Source organism: Myotis davidii, unplaced genomic scaffold, assembly GCF_000327345.1.
Source record: "Myotis davidii unplaced genomic scaffold, ASM32734v1 scaffold86, whole genome shotgun sequence".
NCBI lineage: Eukaryota > Metazoa > Chordata > Mammalia > Chiroptera > Vespertilionidae > Myotis > Myotis davidii.
The window spans coordinates 57,546-66,346 of NW_006298058.1; positions in this window are offsets into that span (position 1 = coordinate 57,546).

Consider the following 8,801-nt stretch of genomic DNA (forward strand, 5'->3'; position numbering starts at 1 on the left):
CAGCATTCTGGGATTCTTCAGGGATTTATTATATGACTGACTCATGATTAGCCAACCACAGTCCCTGATCTGGGATTGGCTTTACTTAATCCAAGTGTACTTTTCCTGGCTACATTAAGACATAGGCATATGATACAATTTAAATCAGTTAGGCAAAGGAGATGTTTGCTTGGGATTTCTTAAAAACTACAGTAAGGCCCTAACCGGTTTGGCTCAGTGGATAGAGGTCGGCCTGAGGACTGAATGGTCCCAGGTTTGATTCCGGCCAAGGGCATGTACCTTGGTTGCGGGCACATCCTCTCTCATCAATGTTTCTAACTCTCTATCCCTCTGCCTTCCTCTCTGTAAAAAATCATTAAATATATTTTAAAAAAAACTACAATGAGATAACACCTCACACCTGTGAGTATAGCTATTATTAATAAGTCAACAAACAACAAGTGTTGGAGAAGATCTAGAGAAAAAGAAACCCCTGTGCACTGTTAGTGGGATTGTAAATTAATGTTGCCATTATGGAAAACAGTATCATGGTTCCTCAAAAAATTAAAAACATAATCACCATGTGACCCAGCAATTCCATATCTGAGTATTATCTGAAGACATCCTGAGCGCACGAATTTGAAAAGTTATATGCCCCTATAATAGCCAATATATGGAAACAACCTAGGTGTCTATCGCTAGATGAATAGATAAAGATGTGGTACGCATACAGAGTGGGTAAAAGTAGGTTTACAGTTGTTTGTATGGAATTAATACAGTAATTAATAAATAATAATACAAGAATAAACTCTGTGTTTTGAATACTTACAGCTGAAAACCTACTTTTGCCCCACCATGTAAACAATGGAATATTACTTAGCCAGGAAAAAAGAATGAAATCTTGCCATTTGCTACAATAGGAAATGACCTAGAAGGGTATTATGCTAAGTGAAATACGTCAGACAGAGAAAGACAAGTGCCATATGATTTCACTTAAATGTGGAATCTAAAAAAAACAAAACAGAAACAAGCTCATAGATAATGGTCACCAGATAGCAGGGGTATTAAGAAGGGATGGGTGGAAAAGGTGAAGGGATTAAGAAGTACAAATTGGCAGTTACAAAATAGGATTTAAAGTACAGTATAGGGAATATAGCCAGTGATATTGTAATAACTATGGTGCCAGATCAGTACTAGACTTATCAGGGTGATCACTTCATGAGTAATATAAATGTCTAATCACTATGTTGTACACTTGAAATTAATATAATACTGTATGTCAACTGTAATTAGAAAGTAAGCTCATTTTTAAATGATTAAAACATTAAATTGATAAAATAATATATAATACTAAATATTAATGTTAAGTAGTATAAATAAAATATTAAATAAATATTGACTGCAGTGCAATTCAGATGCCAAGCACCCGGAGTTAGCATCCACTCCACAATTTGGGGCACAGTCCCCAGTGACACTGCCCTTATATCAGAGGCCATCTGCAAATCTGGGGGGTCCTACGCTACCTGCACTTCTGACCAACTGGGCTTCAAATTCAAGGGTGCTCCTACCACCCGGCCTTAGGTGCAATAATTCATTAGAAAGACTCACAGAGCTCAGGAAAGTGCTATGCTTATTAGTACAGTTTTATTCTAACGGATACTAGTCAAGACTAGTCAGTGAAAGGACATATAGGTTGAGATCCCAAAGCAGAGCTCCTGCAGCCTCTCCCTAAGGAATCAGGACACATCACCCTCCAGCATGTGGGTGTGTTCACCAACCAGGAGCTCACTCAAGCCTCAGCATACAGTTTCCTTACATAGACATGACTGATTGAGTCACTGGTGTGGGATTGAAGCCAACCTCCATTTCCACTCCCTACCCAGTGGTCTGGAGGCCAGGCTGCTATTATGTGCCTCAAAACACCTGAGGCTGGGTCCGAGTCAGGAATGGGAGAGAGGATCCCCTTTTAGAGCCCATAGGATGACCATTTCCACCTTGTCCATGCCATTTATAGCCCCTGGATTCTAGGCTAAATTCTTCCAAGAATGGGTAATCCACAGACTTGCTTTCTACATCTGTCTAATTGCCTCTCCTTATACTCTGACCTTTCTTCCATATTAAAAGTCTAGTTCTAGGAAGCATGGGTGGGAGGCTGGCCTGCTGAGTGTCTTCTGCTCATCTCATGGGAATGGGGGCCTCCCCAGGCTGCCTCCCTGCCTCTGTCAGGGGGGGGGAGGGATGGCTGTCCAAGATGAGGTCCTGCAGTCTCAGAGCATGGGATGCCCTTCGTCTGACCTTTGATCTCCTTCCCTGAGAGTTAGGAACAAAAGAATATTTCCCCTTACATTTAGATGCTGATTATGGGGGAAGGGTGGTAAGAGATGTGGGTGGAGGGAATATTCTTAGTAGTCTGAGTATTTGGCTGATTGGTAACTATTTACAGCTTGTTTCTTTGCAGCGCATACCCCTTGAAATCATTTTCTTTGAAAATGTTAAAAGCCATATTAAAAAAAACCCAACCTTGATTACTCTTCTTTATGCTTCAATCAGCCGCATGTCAGCCTCTGAATAAACTGTAATTCCTCCACCATGCCTGTTGAGGAGAACATTTAGGCCACATTTTAAAAAATTATCTTGGCAGGGGTTTTGAGAACAATTAGCAATTAAAATAATCTATTTTCTACACTTTACAACATAAACACGGCTGGGTGGCTGATTTCACAGTCTCAGGCACAGCTTTGCTCAGAGAATCGCCTGCCCTGGTCCTGCAGTACCTGGAGTCAGGGGGCGGTCGCCAATGTCGGGAGGCAGCTCTAGTGCTGCCGAATCTGCTGCTGCATCATTAACGTTAGAGCTGAACTTGACGCCTTGTCCTAAGGACATGCTTCTGGGAGTCACCAGGACCCCCCTCGTATCTCCATTGCTCAGGACCGAAGTCTTCATAAGAAGACACCTGGCAGGGCGAGTGCTGGCAGAAGACCTGGTGCACTTGTGCTCTCCCTGGCACCCAACCACAGCACACAGGGCCCTTGGCCTAAAGATAATATCCTGTCAGGATTATTCCCAGAGCAACAGACTCCTAGAACCATAAAATGCCGCAGACAGAAGAGAATGAGAAGTCACTGGGTCCAACCCCTGTGGATTTTCCAGATAAACCAACGGAATCTCAGAGAGACTTGACTAGCTAGTGATGGCATGACTGTACCCCAGGCTCCAGAATCCCTAGGCCAGTTTCTCCCCTAGACGGTCTTTTTGGGTGGAAATTATGTTAAATGGTTTCTCTCTTGCAAAAGCAAGGTGAGAAATTTGCACAGCAGTTCAGGCATGATCCTGATTTCAGGCAGAGGAACGGACTTGAGGAGCCTTCAAGCTGCAGGAAATGTGGCTGTGCTCCGAATAAGTGGTGGCTGCCTGCACCACCTCTTCCCCATCCTCTGTCCTAGAGCAGAACCTGGAGGATTGCGCTGAGGCCCACAGCAGGGCCAGGACTGGGCTGAGGCAGGAGAGGCACCTCACTGAACTGTAGGCACTCACTCTCAGACCCCCAGCTAAGCTGCCATTTTACATCCTGGATGCCTCCTTTGCCTCACCCTTCTTCCTAGGGATACCCCAAAGGGTGTAGGCACAGGGGATGAAAATGGCAAGGGGCAGAAGGGTGACCTGGACAGGGTACTGGCACCTGGAAGAATCACCAAGATGAGGTACAACAGAGAAAAAGTATCCCCAGCAGGAGTCAAGCTTACCACAGGTGACCATTTCCTAGGTGACCTTGCCTAAGACATTTGTCATCCCTGGATCCCAGGCTAAGTATCATTCCAGGATCAGAACAATGACTGCAGATCGATGACATTGCTCGAGCAATCCAAAAGCAGGGGACAATGGGAAGAACAAGCAACCCCCTGCAAAATGTCTTCAGTGGCTGGTGACACCTAAACTAAAACTGAAAGTTCAGCGACACTTCCAATGTCTGAGCTAATGTTAGAGTTATTGTTTTGCTCTGGATTGAAAGTGGCCAGGGCCCCAGAAAAGTGGCTTGGATTTATTAAAAAAACAAATAGGTTGATAGCTTATGACACTGAATAGCCACTGATGAAAACGATAGTAAAACTTTTATGTGCCTTTAAGCATTTTTTCTCTTACCGTGATTTTTTTAAAATATGTTTTTATTGATTGTTTTTAGAGAGACAGAGGGAGAGAGAGAGGTAGAAACATGGATGAGAGAGAAACACAGATCAGATTAACTGCCTCCTGAATGCCCCTCACCGGGGATCAAGTCCACAACCAGGGCATGTACCCTGACTGGGAATTGAACCGTGACCTCCTGGTTCATAGATCGAAGCTCAACCACTGAGCCACCCCAGCGGGGCCTAGTATTTTTATTGTTAATGTTTGTGTACTCCATGGTGATTATATGTAAACTAGAGGCTCAGTGCATGGATTTCTGCACTGGTGGGGGGTGTGGCCTGCGGGGATTGGCCTGCTGTGGGAGCACTGCTCATCCCGGTCAGCCGATCAGCTGTGGACCCATCCTGTCAACGGCTGCTCCTGCTGCAGGAGTGCACTGCTCCTGCATTGAGCATCTGCCCCAGAGCGGCCAGTGTGCGTCACAGCAACTGGTCGACCGGTCATTCTGGTCCTTCCACTGTTTGGTCATTGGGCTTTTATTATATAGGATGTGTTTTCAAGTAATTTAGTCTACTTTCTTACCTGTTTTGCCTTTTAACCTGATTCAAGTTGATTTTCAATCTGTAATTCCTGCTTTCCTATTATAAATAAGAGTCAGCTCATTGTGTGATCTGCCTGTGAGCTAGTGAGATGCACAGTAATGCCGGTGGGATGGGACTTTTGGGGCTCTCAGGTGCTGTTAGTGCAGATAACGCTCTGACTCATGCTCCTGTAACTGCATTCATCCACATACACCGAGCACTTGTTTTGTAGAGAACAAGGCCTCAGTTCTCCTTCTGGTCCCTGTGTTGGAACCATCCCAGGAAGGAACCCTTTTCATGCAAATCTCCATGCGATCATGGACAAGGACCAGAGCCAGAAGCAGGCCGAGCTCTTCAAAAGACAGTGTAGGAGACTGGGCTCAGGGAGGGGATGGGATCAGGAGATGCTGCAGCACAGAGTTGGGGGCAGCCTTTCTCCCAGCCTTTTCAGTAGCCTAGCACGGTCCTGTTACCTCCAGAGACTGTGGCTGCAGTGTGTGTGTGTGTGTGTGTGTGTGTGTGTGTGTGTGTGTGTGTGCTCACTGATGCACCATTGCCAGGGACCTGCACCAGCAGGAGCTACACAGCCGGTAGGAGATAGCCAGGCCGCAGCCAGCTCTGGTGGCTGCAGCTAATAAACTGCTTGGTGGTTGCCTTCGAGGTCCCCATTTAGAGACCCCCTGAAACGACGAGGAGACATCAGCTAGCTATGTCCCTTTTAATCTATGTTTAGGGAACCTCGAACTATTGTCTGAGGCAATAAGAAATTGATAGTATGATTTGACCACCTCATTTAACTTTTATTTTACATCGCACCTCACGAACTTGGCTGGGATTAGGAAGCTGTATTCTTGTTTTGTCATTTGGATGATCTTATCAGACCAGACAGTAGGGGCACAGGTGGTTTGGAATATTAATTTGAGGTCTGAGAAGGACAAACTTCCAAAAGTCCTCTAATAAGAGTTTGAACAGCCCGTGGGTAACAATGGGCAGAGTCTGAGGGCCTTTGGCTGCCAGCCTCCTCCCCACAGCATAGAGGACTCACCTAATTTCAACAAAATCCTCAGAACTGTTTTCACAGGGGCCTCCAGAAGGATAGAGAGCTAGCATTTAACCAGGTTGTTACTGAGAACATGCCCCCCGTCGGGAACTATGGCGAGTGTTTGACAAACATCATCTCAGTTAACCCTAGGACAGCCCTGAGCTAGGTCTCCATAGTCCCATTTTACAGGTAAGGAGTTCAAGTGGCAAAGTTTGGGTTCCAACCCAGATCTGATTCCAAAATCTCTGGTTTTTAGCACGACTCTATATACCTATCACAATTGTCTCCCTGGAAGCCAGAGAGAGTCGGAAAGAGCATGATGGCGTTGGGCAGCCGCCCAGGGCCCTGTGCCGTGCGCAGCTGGGGCGGATAGGAGGCTGTCCCTGGGCCACGCGCAGCTCGACCCTCCTCCCTTACCCCTCCCACTGGTGGGTTCCCGGGCCTCAGCACAGATCTGCTGGTTGCGCGGACGGACTCTGCCCTTACCCACTTCTGTGGAGCAAACAGCCCCACGGATCTCGCAGTGACGACGCTAGTAGTGAAAGTCCTGCCCCAGAAAACGTGGCAGCGCCACCCACGGGGGCAAAAAGCCTGTTTTCATCACGGACAGATCAGCCGGCTGGGCCCCGTCTCTGTGGCGGGGCCCACACAGGATGGCTGGGCCCCTGGAAAGATAAAACCCGATCACACGAAGCAGCAGCAGGGAGTTGGGACATCAGACCCAATCAGCTCATAAAAACCCTGACGGAGAGGCCCTGACGGAGCGCAGCTGCTGTCCCTGCTCATGCGGAGACCCCGGCGCACCAGGCTCAGCGACACTGGCTTCAGGAGTGGAGCAGGGTGGGCTCTGGGCTCTGTCCTCCGGCAGCGTGAGGAGGGCTGGGTCCCCCCTCAAAACCTCCAGAAAGCCTTTGATTGCTGTCAAATGCTCACAATGACCTGCGGCTTTCAAGAACTGGATGTGATTTTTTCTTTAAAAAAAAATTAGAAAAATAAAGAAATCAAACATATGGACATCCCTTCTTTATGCTCCAGCCATATTAGTGTCCATTTGGATCCATGAATGTGCCATGTGCCCCTTCTCCCTTGTAAACATACAGGACCTCTGCGTGGGGCCGCATCCCTCCCTCTTTCCGGCCCAAGTCTTATGACGCCCTGAGGGCTCAGCTTACTGTCACTTCCTTAGGAAACCTGGGAGCTCCTAAACCAGGTCAGATCCTCCTGTCCTACACCCTGGATGCAAGTCACTTATTATACTTGCAATTCATAGATTATGTAATTCTTTAACTTCTCCTGGTGATGGGCTGCAAATACCCCTATAATTAGCCGTGGCCCCATCCCATGTCCTCATCCCCCCACCACCATTCCCCACCATGGAGGAGTCAGATGCAGGTTTAAATGCACGTCTCATGGGTAGCTGAACAGCCAGAGTCTGACCTTATTCTCCCCCGGAGCGCTGGGCCCTGGAGACATGGCCAAAGGCAGGGCTGGTGTTGTCAGCGGAGGTGATGAGCTGTTTTTCCAGGATCTGCTGGCCTGGGTCCCAGAAGGTGCTCAGTAGATACTCCTGGCCTCACTGAATGGATGTTGGAGGCCGGGTCTTCTGGGAACTGCACAAAGCACTTCCAATGGTCAAACTGTTCTGATCTTCCTGGAGTCCTCACCCTGCCTAGAATGTCCGGCCCTAGCAGAAGTATCAATCCACACAAATTCTTCTATTAAATAAAAATGTCTTAATGGAGAAATCAAAATCACTTTAAGGGATTCGTATTTTTGAACCAACTTTCACATAGTGCAGCGCAGGTCTTTAAGACGTGTGCTTTGAGCTGGAAATGAAGATGGAAGTTGTTTCTTTCTTGTCTACAGAAAGTGGTCTGTCACTATCTGGTCCTTGCCCTAGGCCTCGTGTAAAGATCAATATTGACTCTAAACTCTTCTTTTTGAAGAGGAAGGGAGTCCGGCTTAATTTTATTTTTTCCCAACAGCTAACACTCAAGGGCTGGGCGGACATACTGACCACTAGAGGAAGGGGCAAAAATATTTCCCTCAGGACTCTGAATTCCTTTCTTACATGGATACTAGATCACCAGGAATTTACATGTAGATTGCTTTTCCCTTTATTATGGAAGTAATAAATATTAAATTTGGAAAATTTAGAAAATACTGGTATGCAAAAAGGAGAACATTTAAATCACCATAATCCCAACACCCAGAAATAACCACTATGAATGTTTTGAGGTCATTTCTCCCTCATGAAAATATGTACTTTTTATTTTATAAAAATGAAAGCACACTTGGCGGGGGGGAGATTTTAATACAGAAAGTATAGAGTAATCCAGTAGCTCTGACAAACGTGAACTGGTGGTGATAATGTGTGGGTTTGTGTGTGCACATCTGCATGTGTCTGTAGGAAGGACATGTTCCCTATCAAGTTGGCATCCCCTTCATTTCTCTCTGCAGTTCCAGTCCCCTTCCTCCTTTTCCAACAGTCATCCCAGCGTCAATCCTTCCAGGCCATAGGTATGTATGCACAGCATCCTCCCTTACCCACGGTTTCACTTTCTATGGCTTCAGTTACCTGCGGTCCCAAAAATAGTAAGTAGAAAATTCCAGAAATTAACAATTCTTAAGTTTTAAAGTGCACACCCTTTTGAGTAGTGTGATGAAATCTCATGTGGTCCCACTCCATCCTGCCCAGGACATGAGTCCTCCCTTTGTCCAGCATCTTCACACTGTAGACTCTCCCCTGCCACCTGCTAGTGACTTAAGAGACACATTGGTCATCAAAGAGAGACCACATTCACATAACTTATAGAAAAAGTGATGTGTATTGTTATAATTGTTCTATTTCATTACTGTTGTTTCTGTGCCTAATTTATTGATTAAACTTTATCATAGGTGTGTATGTATAGGGAAAAAAAACAGTGTGCATAGGGTTTGGTGCTATCTGTGGTTGCAGGCATCTACTGGAGATTTTGGAATATGTTTCCGAGGATATGGAGGGACTACTGTATGTCTGTATGTGTATGTGTCTCCTGTGTGTCTGCATCATTTACATAAAAGGGAATGACTGA